The 15,389-nt window shown below is 42.5% G+C and overlaps 1 pseudogene; it reads left to right on the top strand.

Annotated features, from left to right (window-relative positions):
* Positions 1-14,773, top strand: part of LOC101073789 (cGMP-dependent protein kinase 2-like) — a 43,674-nt pseudogene extending 28,901 nt beyond the window's left edge.
* Positions 14,774-15,389: the final 616 nt, after the last annotated feature.

Raw genomic sequence — 15,389 nt, 5'->3', positions numbered from 1 at the left:
ACCGTGAGGCCATGCTAACGCTAGTGATCGGCGAAGCCCTGTATTTGTTTAATATGGGTTGTTTCTCACTGTTGTTATCAGGTGACTTGAATGTCCCAAGTGTTCAATATTAAGTAAAGTGAATACAACACACCAAGTGTTCAATATTAAGTAAAGTGAATACAACACCGCGCGCACAATGCAACCAACGAACGATTGAGGAGACAGGAAGTGACGCAATACGTTACCCAAAGCCCTCGGTTTAAAAAGGTTGGTGACCGCTGATCTAGAGTGATCATGCGATCTAATCTATCCTTGAGAGGTTCAGGACCAAACTCCATGACCTTAGTTTTTCCTGAATTAGGAGAAGGAAATTTGAAGACATCCAAGACTGTCTTCAGGCCACTCCCATGGATGTAATGGTACCAGCTGTGGGATATTCCTCAGTTTTTGGAATGTTGCCCATGACTTGGCTTTCTTCTCACTAGCTGCATCTAACCCCAGCCATCAGACGGAGCTGAGATCAATCTCTTTCATTCGCTTCACAGTGGAGCTCTTTGTGCACTTTGTCTCTCAGAGGTGGTGGGATGATGACACGATAACCCTGCGGTAAGCAACCTGGCTGAACTGTAAGTTCATTTCTTCTCACCATGTAAGGTTTGATTTCTGGTGTCATTTAACCCCCACTTTCATGAGAAATGAGCTCCATTATCCCAGACATGACCGGATCAGTGTGCGTGGGTTTCTTTACAGCAACTGCCATTAATGGAACAGCAGCAACTTCTTTGAAGTGGAGGATTACTCCTTGTTTTGACTCAGGATGAGTAACTGGTAGCAGGTCTTGAGAGTCCATCTGCATTTCCATGCTACTCTGAGCACCTGTACTTGATGTCATAGTGATGAGCTGACAGGAGCAGGGCCCATCATTGCTTATGACTGGCTGCAAGTGAGGGGATGCCTCTGTTTGGGCCAAAGATAGCGAGGTAGGGCACAAACCCATCATAAGTCAGTAACCCCAGAAATAATCTCAGCTGATTTATGTACTGTGGATGGAGCTTCCACTATAGCCTTTACCTTTGATGGTGCCTTGTGGAGTCCATCCTTGTCAATTACATGTCCCAAATATTCCACAGAAGGTTTGGAAAATTCACATTTTTCTTTGTGGACTTTCAAACCATACTCCTCCAGCCTCTGTAATGTTGCATCCAGATTCCTTAAGTGGGATTTCTCACCAGATCCTGTGATGAGCATGTTGTCTGAGTAACACTGGACTCCTGGTAATCCACTTAAGATCTGGTCCTTTACTCTGTGGAAGAGTGTGGGGTCAGAGGTGATCCTGAAAGGAAGCCTTCTGTGTGTCACAACAGTCAACAGTTCTTATGAATTTGGATTCACACGCATAAATTTTGCTGAATTTCTGTCCTCCAGCCAGACCTGTGAACAGGTCATCAATGTCTGGTAATCGGCATTGTTCATTGACCAAAACAGGGTTCACTGTTACCTTGAAGTCACCAGAATTTCGTAGTGTGCCATCCTTTTTCATGACTGGAACAAGTGGTGTTGCCCAATCACCAGTCACTGGTTCCAGCACTCCATTCTTTACTACTGTATTTTCGTGGCCATAAGGCACACTTACAAGTCTTAAATTTTCTCAAAAATGGACGAGGTGCCTTATAATGCGGTGTGCCTTATGTGTGCACCGAGTTCCAAAATCTGTAAATGATGGATTTGTGGATGAGGATTGATCAAAAAATACCATGAGTGCATTGCTAAATACTTCAATAAAGTTTGCTCCCACTGCCTTTTTAAAAACACACGCTAGCATGCATGTTTTAAGCTAGCGTACGGGTATGTTTTACCATGTCCGCGCCCTATAATCCTTTGTGCCTTATGTATGTGTTAAATACAGAAATAGCACCTATAACTGAGACTGCACCTTTTAATATGGTGCGCCTTTTGGTCGCGCAAATACGGTAATCTGTTAAGTTCTGCTTCCACTTTGGGTTTTAAGGCATAAGGGACAGGTCTTGCTTTTGTGGCTTTGGCTTTTGTGTACTCTGTGGTTTCACCACCACCGAGCTCTCCATCAAAAAGTTTTGTGTAATTATATTAGAGTTCCTGCAGTGAGTGACTTTCTCTAGCATTAAGTAGGAACACTTCTTCCAATTCAGTCTCATTTCATTTAATCAGCCATTTCCTAACAAGGCTGGCTGTTTACGGTTGTATATTAAAGGTAGAGTCTTTGTCTGGTGGTTGTGCTATACTTTTGTGTTTTTGTGAGTAGCAGTTTTTGGATGGCCTCACTGCGCAGACCACACACCAGTCTATCTCCTATGGTGTCATTAAAAGCTTGTCCAAAATCACAATGTTCAGATAACTGCTTGAGAACATTTAGAAATGTTGATACAGATTCCCTGTCCTCGGTTTCTTTTGTGGATTCTGAACCTCTCAGCTAATGAGTGGCTTAGGAGCATAGTGATTTCCAAGAATTTTAACTTTCTTCATAGGACTTATCTCCAGGTTTCCTGGTTGTACAAGGCTCTGCAGAAGATTGAATGTTTTCACTCCCATAATGCTCAAAAACACTGGCACAACAATCTCTGTTTCAATACTCTTCACAAGCATAAAATACTCAACTGTCTCTCCATTGTTTGGAATGTTCATCAAATGGTCCAATATTTCCCACAAGACCAGCCATCTTTGGCCAGTTCGGCTTGTCCTGCCCTCCTTTGAGTATTCTCACACACCCATTACGCCACTGCTTGTAGCAACCGCTTAGCAACAGTGCTGCTCAAATCGCAGGTAGCAATTAGCGCTAGCACAATGTGGATGGCATACTGCATCAAAGAAACCAAAAACACTTCTCAAAAAAAAAAAAACACGGCGTGAGTGCACATTACCTCTTCACCAGTTTTGTTATGTGCTCACTCTTGTTGGGTACTAACGTAGAACACACAGAGACTGGCTTAGCCTTTGATGCCTATTTATTATGCTTCATGACTTCAAGGTAGAACATCGAGTCCCATCAGTGCTCTTAGCACACAGGAAGTCATGTCAAACCTTTCACAATATATCTGATTTCCGGTAATTACAAATGTTAATACAACAGCTTGGGTCATAAAGCAGCCTACTACTTTATGTAACCTTGTATCACTACAGGTCACAAGGGGAAATTAGCTGCTTTGGGGGATCTGTGCTCTCCAACTGCTACTACTTTTGCATTGCATGTGCATCAGTCAAGTTTCAGTTATAATAATTTATATAGTGACTGATGTACTGCTGGGTACAGTGAATAAAGTCAGGTGTAGTTAGCAGCAGTGGGCAAGTCCGAAGGAATGTTGTGGCCCCAAAGCCAGATCTGTTTTTTTGCTGGATACATTCCTGGAAAGAATTTGTTTTTCTTGTGAGTTAAGCATATTTTGCTGCATAATTTCACATTTTGTGTGTTTATCCATATTTAATTGATTTAAAATATTTTTTTAAATCTCTATTGAACCAGGAAAAAAACACACCGCATTTAAAAATCATTTGTAAGTCATTCTGTTCTCAGGTGAAGCTGAAAGACGAGGACGTCACATTTGCTCTGAAGTGCATTAAGAAGAAGCACATTGTGGATACCAGACAGCAAGAGCACATCTACTCAGAGAAAACCATCCTCCAGCAAACAAACTCTGTATTTATTATCAGGTTTGAAGCTTACGCAACATTACAGCTTCACATTTGTTAAGATCTGTTACAATACTTTTTGGATTATGGTGAAATACTTGATTTTCTATTTTTGGTGGAAAGCCATAGTCAATGTTTGGAACAGAACAGATGAAGTTTGATTAAATTGCATGATGTCTGTGTAAATTCTCAGTCATCCAGGTCATTGTATCCAAGGTAGTTTTCTCTGTCAACTGGACTGGGTTTCTTCTCTTGAAGACGTTTCGCCTTCTATCCAGAAGGCTTCTTCAGTTCTGAAATCGCTTGGGAGAGAGCTTGAAAATATATAGCCCCTGTGGACCATTTGCATGCTAATGATCCGGGTGGTCACCTGAGAGTCGTTAGCAGGGTCGTTGGTCGGGTCGTTCACCTAGTTTCTGTTGAGGTGTCTCCCCTTTGTCTGCTGGGTCACATGGTGATGAGTCACTGGGTCTCCTGGAATGGTGTGAATGTTTGTTTTGCTGTTGGAAGGAGTGGAGGACTGCATTGTATGTGGGTGATAGGAAGTGCCTCAGGCCACCACCTCTGTTCAAGGATGGTTTCTCCAATTTAACATGGATAGCTTCCTTAACCCCCCTTTCAAACCAGCGGTCTTCTCTGGCCAGTATCCTTACTTGGCTGTCCTCGAAGGAGTGCCCACTCTCCTTTAAGTGTAAGTGGACTGCTGAATCCTGACCCGAAGAGGTGGCACGTCTGTGTTGTGCCATTCTTCTGTGGAGAGGTTGTTTGGTTTCCCCAATGTACAGTTCCTTGCATTCCTCCTGGCACTGTACAGCATAGACAACATTACTTTGTTTGGGTCTTGGTGTCTTGTCCTTTGGTTGTACTAACCTCTGTCTGAGAGTGTTGCTGGGTTTGAAATGAACCGGTATGTCGTGTTTCTGGAGGATCCTCCTAAACTTCTCCGAGACTCCAGACAGGTAGGGGATGGAAACGCTGCGACGTTTGTTTCTCTCCTCCTCTCCTTCGCTGAGGTCTCGCTTTCTTGAGGTCCTGGTGAAGGCCCAGTCTGGGTAGCCACATGTTTTGAGAGCTGTCTTAATGTGGTCCTGTTCCTTCTTTCTGCCTTGGGATGTGGTGGGTATTTCTCTGGCCCGGTGTTGGAGGGTTCTGATCACTCCCAACTTGTGTTCCAGTGGATGGTGAGAGTCAAACTGGAGGTACTGGTCAGTATGTGTAGGTTTTCTGTAGACTTCGATGGTGAGATTTCTGTCCTCAGTGATCTTGACCGCGCAGTCCAGAAAGGCCAGACTGTTTCCTTTTACATCTTCCCGGGTGAATTTTACATGTTCGTCTGTTTCGTTGAGGTGATCGGAGAAAGCTTCCAATTCTTGTGTTTGAATTTTGACCCAGGTGTCATCAACATACCTGAACCAGTGGCTTGGCGCAGTTCCTGTGAAGGATGTCAGGGCCTGGGATTCCACCTTCTCCATGTATAGGTTGGCAACTATAGGGGATACTGGTGAGCCCATGGCACAGCCATGTTTCTGCCTGTAGAAGCCTTCTCTGTACTGGAAATAAGTGGTGTTCAAACACAGGTCCAGCATGGTGCAGATTTGGGCCGGTGTTAAGGTGGTTCTTTCTGTAAGGTTCTTGTCCAATAGAAGGTGCTTGTGGATGGTGTCTATGGCGCTGGCGGTGGGGATGCACGTGAAGAGTGACGTGACATCATAAGATACCATAGTCTCTTCTGGAAGTAGTGTGAGTCCAACGACTTTTTGAGCAAAGTCTTGGGAGTTTTTGATGTGGTGTGGGGTCTTGCCAACCATGGGAGACAAGATGGAGGCCAAGTATTTGGAAATGTTGTAGGTTACAGAATTGATACTGCTTACTATGGGTCTGAGAGGGGTCCCTGGTTTGTGGATCTTGGGCAATCCATAAATGCAAGGGATGGTTTCTCCTGGATATAGACGGTAGTATTGTGGTCTGTCAATGGCTTTATCCTTTTCCAGCTTCTGTAGTAAGTCTACCACCTTCTTCTTGTATGAGCTGGTGGGGTCCCGCTTGAGTTTCTCATATGTGGCGGTATCTGTCAGGAGACTGAGTATCTTGGTGTCATAGTCAGTGGTATTAAGTACGACCGTGCACCTACCTTTGTCAGCTGGTAAGATGGTGATGTTCTTGTCCTTGGCTAAGGATGCAATGGCCCTTCTTTCCTCATTCGTGATATTGGAGGTGGGAGGTTTTGCACTCGCAAGAGCGGCTGTTACCTTGAGTCTGATCTGTTCTGCTTCTGCTTCCGGGAGTTTGTTGTTTCTGATGGCAGTCTCAGTGGCTGTGATGAGTTCGACAGTCGGTACCTCTTCCGGGGTGACTGAAAAATTCAAACCTTTGGACAGCACTTCCTCCTCGGTTTGTGTGAGCTCCCTGTCTGATAGGTTTTTTACCCATTTCTCCCGTTGTGAGTCAGACAGGGATGTGTCATGGTTGGAGAAAGGGTTGGTTCCGCTGGGGTTGTGTTTTGCCAGTAGGGTGGTGAATTTTCGGATCTGACGTTCCTTGGTCCTGGTGTGTTGGTTGTACTGAGTCCTGGAAACGAGTTTGGCTATTTCTTCCATTACTTCAGAAGGGAGCAGTAGGTGTAGTTCCTCCCTTCTTTCGTCTAACTTAGCTTCCAGGGTGTTTATGGTAAAGTGGATTTGTCTGATCCTTTCATTGAGTAAGCGTTTTTCCGTCATGTGAAGAATTACCTGGGCTCTGTGTCCTTTTACTGTTGATCTGATGCGTAGACAGGTGGGAGTCATCTTCTGCTGTCGACATCTGAGGTTGTAGCGGAGGTGGTTCTTCACAGGAACTGCGCCAAGCCACTGGTTCAGGTATGTTGATGACACCTGGGTCAAAATTCAAACACAAGAATTGGAAGCTTTCTCCGATCACCTCAACGAAACAGACGAACATGTAAAATTCACCCGGGAAGATGTAAAAGGAAACAGTCTGGCCTTTCTGGACTGCGCGGTCAAGATCACTGAGGACAGAAATCTCACCATCGAAGTCTACAGAAAACCTACACATACTGACCAGTACCTCCAGTTTGACTCTCACCATCCACTGGAACACAAGTTGGGAGTGATCAGAACCCTCCAACACCGGGCCAGAGAAATACCCACCACATCCCAAGGCAGAAAGAAGGAACAGGACCACATTAAGACAGCTCTCAAAACATGTGGCTACCCAGACTGGGCCTTCACCAGGACCTCAAGAAAGCGAGACCTCAGCGAAGGAGAGGAGGAGAGAAACAAACGTCGCAGCGTTTCCATCCCCTACCTGTCTGGAGTCTCGGAGAAGTTTAGGAGGATCCTCCAGAAACACGACATACCGGTTCATTTCAAACCCAGCAACACTCTCAGACAGAGGTTAGTACACCCAAAGGACAAGACACCAAGACCCAAACAAAGTAATGTTGTCTATGCTGTACAGTGCCAGGAGGAATGCAAGGAACTGTACATTGGGGAAACCAAACAACCTCTCCACAGAAGAATGGCACAACACAGACGTGCCACCTCTTCGGGTCAGGATTCAGCAGTCCACTTACACTTAAAGGAGAGTGGGCACTCCTTCGAGGACAGCCAAGTAAGGATACTGGCCAGAGAAGACCGCTGGTTTGAAAGGGGGGTTAAGGAAGCTATCCATGTTAAATTGGAGAAACCATCCTTGAACAGAGGTGGTGGCCTGAGGCACTTCCTATCACCCACATACAATGCAGTCCTCCACTCCTTCCAACAGCAAAACAAACATTCACACCATTCCAGGAGACCCAGTGACTCATCACCATGTGACCCAGCAGACAAAGGGGAGACACCTCAACAGAAACTAGGTGAACGACCCGACCAACGACCCTGCTAACGACTCTCAGGTGACCACCCGGATCATTAGCATGCAAATGGTCCACAGGGGCTATATATTTTCAAGCTCTCTCCCAAGCGATTTCAGAACTGAAGAAGCCTTCTGGATAGAAGGCGAAACGTCTTCAAGAGAAGAAACCCAGTCCAGTTGACAGAGAAAACTACCTTGGATTAAATTGCATCTAACACAGTCTTTTTTTTTCAGAAGATAAAATGGGAGCTGCTCAGTGTCCGCGGTTTCTCACTGTAGTTGCTAAGTGACCTCTTTTGAAAATGCAGCCAACCACTGAGATTTATCATGACTATGGCATTTGAAAAAGAAGACGTTGTGCAAGCAACCATTCAAAGTTAAAAGTTCAGCCTAGATAGAGTGGTCACACTTCCTCATCACTTCACAAGTTTTTTTGAGCTTCAGTTGAGAAATGAAGGCCCTTATTCAGAGAAATTTATAAGACTTAAACCAAATTCTATTCTGAAAATCTGTACCGAAATACACCTTTGGTATTAATTTCCATCATAGTAATAAAAGTTTTGTTTTTGTTGCAGGTTGAGTAGGTTTGTGTTTTATGATTTAACTTCAGATCTTTTCTTTTAGGTTTTTCCGAACATTTCGGGACGATAAGTTTGTCTACATGCTGCTTGAAGCCTGTCTTGGTGGAGAATTATGGTCTTTGCTGCGGGACATGTGAGTGTATGTCCATATGCTATATTTACTGTAATTATATTTGGATAATATTTGACTGGAAACAGCATGGATGCAAATCAGTGTTACACTGAGCAGAATCTGAGTAAACAAGGCAAGAGGCGAGGCAAGAGGCCACCTGTGCCATGTCCACACTACTACCTGTGATCATCTGTTCATGTCACCTGAACTGAGCGCCCTGCCTGGACAAAGTGCACTGCCTGCATCTTGGGTCCATACAGGTTCATTTGTATTGTTGAGCAGGATACACACACAAAGATAGTCGGTCTGTTATGGGCTCAATTTTTCCCTGCCAGGCCAAGGACACGAAACACCTGATTATCTTATGTCTAATAAGATTTTCATATAAGCTGGACCAAAAATCTTTGTGTGTGTGGGTAAAGCCAACAACTCCCGACTAATGACTTCCTGAAGTGTGATGCAGAACAGAATGTAGCCAATCAAGATTTAAGCTAACTGAGGAAGAAGGAAGCAGGTGTAAATAAAAAAAAAAGGCATGTTTGTGGTTTCTATAGTCTTATCATTTTTTATTTCATGATTCTTTTCTGTGAATAATAGTCCCAAGACCACCATCATTCCCTGTTCTTGTATGCCCTCTTCCAGATTGCCTGTTGTGTTTTTTGGTTCTTGTTCAATTCTGTAAGATTACATGTGACCACACAGGATTTCTGGCTTGGAGGACAACAATCTTGATATGTGCTGTGCTGAAATTAGCACACCACACATGGTATCATCAAAACTGTTCAATGGCAGATTTTTTTTAGATATAAGTGTGGGGTCTAACAGATAAAAAATGTCTTCATTCACAAAATCTTTATGAGTGTACCTCACTTTAGGTATGGGATTCAACAGAGAGTGAACCCCAAATGCAGACATGGGAGGACAGGACCAGCAGAGAAAGAGCTAGGTCAATACAACAGGTTAAGTGAGGAGACAAGAACTAGTATCAGAATTCTAGTTACTGAATTTGAAGTTCCACAACAAATTATTGAAGAGGGGATGAATCAAATCAATCTTTATTTATATAGCATCTTATACAATCAAAATTGTTTCAAGGTGCTTTCCAGAATCCCAGGGCCTGACCCCAGACAAGCAACAGTGGCAGGAAAAACTACACAGGAATCAGCATAACTAGTCTGCTTGATGATGAGGAGGAAAGGAGAGGAGGAGAGGAGAGGAGAGGAGAGGAAACCATGACCCAGTGGGGTGACAGAGGCCTGTCAGGTGATCATGTTTCCGGACCCCGGCAGCCTCGGCCTATAACAGCATAACTAAGATGTGACCTAACGATTAGACGACCCTCTAAGTACGATAATCTGTCTGTCTATGATAGTAACTGGAACTACAGAATTAATAAGCTTTTTCAAAGAGGAAGGTTTGAAGTCTGATCTTAAAAGTAGCGATGGAGTCAGCCTCCCGTACCTGGACAGGGAGCTGGTTCCACAGCAGGGGGGCCTGGTAGCTAAATGCTCGGCCCCCCATTCTACTCCTAGAAACTCTGGGAACCACAAGTAGACCAGCATTCTGAGAGCGGAGCAGTCTATTGGGCTGTAAGGTGTCACTAGCTCCTCCAGGTAGGATGGAGCAAGGCCTCTGAGGACCTTGTTGGTCAAAAGAAGAGTTTTAAAAATTATTCTAAATTTAACGGGCAGCCAATGAAGCGACGCCAGTAAGGAGTCATGTGATCTCTGTGGTCAATACCTGTCAGAACTCTGGCTGCAGCATTTTGGATCAGCTGGAGGCTTCTTAAAGAGTTGTTTGGACACCCTGATAATAAAGAATCACAATAGTCCAGCCTGGAAGTAAATGCATGAATTAACTTTTTAGCATCATGGTGGGTCAGTAGCTTCCTGATCTTTGAGATGTTCCTCAGGTGAAAAAAGGCACTTCTAGAGACTAATTTAATGTGTGAGTTGAAGGAGAGATTTTGATCAAAAGTTACTCCAAGATTCCTCACAGAGAGACTAGTGTGATGGAAAGTCAAGGAGGCCTGGACCCAGATGTAGAGTAGAAGATACGACTCTTTATTGATAACCAAAAGGTGCAAGACGAAGGAGTCAATCAAAGTAGCAACGGAAACAACTCTAGCAAAGTAACAACAGAAAATCTACGAACTAAAAATCACCATAAAGGGAAAAAAACGTCGAGAAAAAGTACAAACGAAAACGCAGTGACGAGGCACTGGAACAAACTCACACGCTGGGAGTAACCACGGAAAACAGGAGGCGAAAAACTGGAGATCACAGAGGGTGGGAGCTAGACGCTGTGGCGAAACAACAATCCGGCACCCGAAGAGAGGGGAGTTTAAGTAGCCGCCGAGTTAAGGTAATGAGCTGCAGGTGCGCCAGAGGCTCAGCGCTCATCAGAGTCCGGCCCGCCCCTGCCTGCCGATCCTGCAGGTGGGGGAGGAGGCGAGAAACCCGAGCCACAACAACTAGATGTTAATGAGATACCATCTAGAGTGATCATGTGATCTAATCTGTCCCTGAGAGGTTCAGGACCAAACACCATGACCTCAGTTTTTCCTGGGTTAAGAGGAGGAAATTTGAAGACATCCAGGACTTTATGTCTTTAAGACGGGTCTGGAGCTTCACTAACTTCTCTCTCTCCTCTGGTTTCATGGATAAATGAAGCTGAGTGTCATCAGCATAACAATGAACATTTATCCCATGCTGCCGAATAATGTTCCCTAAGGGAAGCATGTCCAAGGTGAATGAATGAAGTTGTCTTTTAATACTGATAGGAGGTCACAGAGCTCAGTCTGGAAGGAGCTGCAGCTGTGTAGAAAATCTGTTGGAGGAAACCAAAGTAATAGTTCGACCCAGCCTAGATATAAACATGCAGGTGGAGATACAGACAAGACATATAAGGACAAGGGAGAGAAACCCTAGGGAAACCTTAACAATAGTTGCATGGATGGATGGACTTGAGTTGCATGTTGATCCAGTCCAGAAGAATATCTAAATGCAAATAATGTAATTCTGTAACTCTCTTTCCCTCCAGATTTGTTGCTAAAGTTATTTATAGAATGTACAGGACATGTCTTATTAATCTGCTTTGTTGGTGTTGGTATGATCGAGTTAATAATCTGAATGAGGTGGCATGCCCTGCAAACACAGTGTAAATATTGTCTGTTCCATGTTGATCATGTCAGATTAGTAATTTGTTGATGTATTTTCCAACCATATCAGGAGTTATTTTGATGATCCCACGGCCATGTTCTGTACTGGTTGTGTCTTAGAGGCCTTTGATTACCTCCACGCTATGGGCATCGTTTACAGAGACCTGAAACCTGAAAACCTTCTCCTTGATGCGCGGGGTTATGTTAAACTGGTGAGGCATGTGTGGAATCTTGCATTTTGAGGGGGTTTCTGTAATTATGTGCTTTATTGTTGTTTTAGCCCCTGAAACACATTCCTCTTTTTTTCAGGCAGATTTTGGCTTTGCTAAAAAGATAGGCCTTGGAAAGAAGACCTGGACCTTCTGTGGCACTCCCGAATATGTTGCCCCAGAGGTCATAATGAACAAAGGCCATGACTTTGGAGCAGACTGCTGGGCCCTGGGAGTCCTCATATTTGAACTTCTCACTGGCAAGTCAGTAAGAAAAGCTGTCAAACTATTCGCCCCAATATCAAATTTTATATACTAGCATAGGCTATTATGGGATGTAACCCCCCCCCCAAAAAAAACTCATGTCAAATTGGTGTGATGATTTTTCGATTGGACTGTCCTATGACGCTAAATTCATGTCAAAAACAAATGCAACACATTTGAGATGTTTTACAAATACCACATTCACTAATAATCACAGTGTGATCTTAAAATCAAAAACACCATCAATATATGTTTTGCTTTGTACCTTTTCAGTGATTTTTTTTTTTTTTTTCAAAAAAAATAAATAAATTAGAGATGTTTCCTTCCAAATTGTCAGCAGCTTGTCTCATGAGAGGAGTGAAAAACCTCTGGTCAAGGTGGCTCCCTAGTATCCAGAAAGGTTCAGAAAGAAATATCTAAACTGTTGTGAACCTACCCACTCCATGATCCAAGTGTTCCAGCCAATCAGAGGGCAGGCAATGGGTACCCAGCTGGTGAAGTGGAGGGGCAAGAGAAAAACTGTGGTTTTGCCCATACTTACTTAACCCTAAGCCTTGATATAACCTTTAGCTGAGGTGTACAGGTGGCAGAATGGAAAATGCAGAATCAGCCCTGACTCCTGAAATATTCTGAAATAATCAGAACTTTACATTCACCTTCTTGTTCTAGCCCACTTTTTCTTGGCTCAGACCCCATCAAGATCTACACTATGGTCCTCCATGGCATTGACAAGATGGACTTTCCCAAGAAAATAGGCAAACGTCCAGATGACCTCATTAGGAGACTCTGCAAGTATAAAGACAAATCAGACTACAACATAGGGATAAGACTTTGTCTGCAGAAGTAATAAGTGAAGTGGTTTATGGCCATTAGGATCTCCTAAATTAGAAGATGTTACATGGTTAAGATAAAAACTACTCTGATGATAGTCACAGTGATATGGTTCATATACACTTGTCACATACATGACAGGAATTCAATTCATTGCTCTGCAGTTAATTAAATCTTAGATCATGCCAATTCAACTTTTCTTTTTGTCTCATTTCAGGCTAAACCCAGCAGAAAGGCTGGGAAATAAAAAGAATGGCATTGGTGAGATCAAAAAACAAAAGTAAGTCAACTTACTCGTGTCACCATTTTTACCAACAACTATTTCTATATGTAAATTTGATGATGAGAAAGCCAGTTGTGCCACCTACAAATTAAGAATTCATTTCTGGGCCCAGGTCAGAATATAAGAATATACAGTAGTTTTGGCATTTTGAAAACAGTGTTGTGCAAACTTGAGCAGTAAAATGTGCAATTACCCAAGGCTTGCTTGAGTTAGGGTTAGGGTTAGCCCTAACCCTAACCCTAACCCTGAACTGCTCTTTGGTGCTGATTTTGGACTCCTATCAACATGAAAATTTAATTTAAAAAAAAAGACTTTCAATTTTGCATCTATTCTATTGTTTTTAGATGGTTCCAGGGTTTCAGTTGGTTAGGTTTGAGGCATCAACAGCTGCTGTCACCACTAAAAAGAGAGGTGAGCCAATCTATAAATGAAGACACTTTCCTCCTAAAACATTGGAATGACACTGACAAGTATATCAGATAGGCTTTCTTTATTTTTAACACCATAACTAGAATAGAAGCAAGGAGTAGCTCAATAAAGTCCAATTTCTAGTTTTTGTTTTTGTTTGATAGAAGTGTCTAATTTTTATGTCCTAACATGGTGCAATACACTTTCAGATTAGATAATTAGCAAAATTGTCAGTAATAAAATATTATTGTCAGTAATAAAATATTATTCCCAGTAACTACTATGATCAATTAATGAGTTAAATCCTGGAGCTTTATTCATCCATAAATATGTTATTCTATTTTGGCAGGTGAAGGGACCCATGGACAACAGTCACTTTGACATATTTCCTCCTGACACCGAGAAGACTCCAGATGAGCTTTCTGGCTGGGATAAAGACTTCTGATAACTTTGGGTTAGGGTTAAAAACCCATGAAATACAAAGGTGGCCTGAAACATACATGAAGGATATGCTAAATGACAAGTCTTCTCTCCCTGGCAATAAGAAGAGTTGACTATATTTTTCCTCAAACACACAAAAAATAATATTGATATTGTGGGATATAAATTGTATTTAGGTATTACAAATATAAAATAGAAAAAAGTACTTGGAGCATATAGACCTCTGCCAAGGGGAATCTACATATTGCAACTGATGCCCAAAAGTAATACTCCAATCATTTGGATTACTTTAAATAAGCCACCATATATTGCTCATGTTGTATTTGAGGATTAGCCTCACTGATTGAGGTGGCAGACTAAAGACAATGATTCTGGTTAGAAGATAAGAGTACCTTGGATAGAGAGATCTGAGTTTTCTTCCTTTAATAGAGTGCCAAACATAAAAGCAGCTAATTTCCCCACATATCATGACCTACAGCCGTAGCGTAGCATACATAGGCAGTAGTAATGCAATATATTATATATATACTGTGTATATATATATGCACAATATAGTAGGTTGCTTTATGATCCAAATTTCTTGCCCTCACCCATGATCTTTGAAGATCAAAGGCCAAAGTCCCTCCAGAATCCAGAACATCAGCAAAAGTGAATGACATCCGTTGCCCATTATCAACATTTCCTAAAAATTCCATTGAAATCCGTTCATAATTTATTATAAATGTCACATAACCACCTTGGCAGAGGTCACTATGTTTGTTTCCAGACAAGGGAAGTGACATCTGTCGTTACTTCTCCCTATATGTTAAAAAGACCTATGGAGGTACATGTGGAAATGTTTTTGTTTTTTTTAAAATACTGATTGACTAACTCAAAATCTAAAAAAATCAAACGTCAACTATAAGCAAACAGCTCAGATGTGCATTTCAATAGATAATTGGAAACTTTGCCAATCACTGTCATAAACAGGTCAATAAATACAGTACGTAAACACTGACTTGTCTTGAATTCCTCAGATATCATAGAAGGTGCAGCAATGTTAGAAATGCAGTTTGAATCAGGCTTTAGTGTGGTTAGGAATTGTTTTGGGAAGTAGGGTAATTGGGTCTGAATCCTGGTGTGTTCATTTTGAAAGAATAGTTTTCTGTGTTAAGGTTACAGCTAGGGCTTGATAATATTACTATTATGTATACTAGTGCGGGGTTTGGAGGTTTGGTTTCTAGTTGCTTCCTGGAGAACATTGGAATCTGCTGTCTCGTGGTTGGGTTAGGGTTGGGAACCAGGGAACAGGAGTCCAGGTGTGTTGATGAAAATAATTTTTAAAAAAAAACTTTCTAAGGGTTAGGGTTAGGTTAGGGTTAGGAGGGTTAGGTTAGGGTTATAGGGTTAGGTTAGGGTTAGGGTTAGGAGGGTTAGGTTAGGGTTATAGGGTTAGGTTAGGGTTATAGGGTTAGGGTTAGAGGGTTAGGGTTAGAGGGTTAAGGTTAGGGTTAGCATTCTCCATACCTGTCATCAGCAGTTGGATTAGGGTTGGGGTTTGGTTCAGAACTTTATTGCACTCATCTGTGACGGAGATCAATAAACGAATGTCAAAAGGTTTAAA

This window comes from Takifugu rubripes, unplaced genomic scaffold (assembly GCF_901000725.2).
Source record: "Takifugu rubripes unplaced genomic scaffold, fTakRub1.2, whole genome shotgun sequence".
Classification (NCBI taxonomy): Eukaryota; Metazoa; Chordata; class Actinopteri; order Tetraodontiformes; family Tetraodontidae; genus Takifugu; species Takifugu rubripes.
This window is presented reverse-complemented; position numbering and strand designations above follow the sequence as displayed.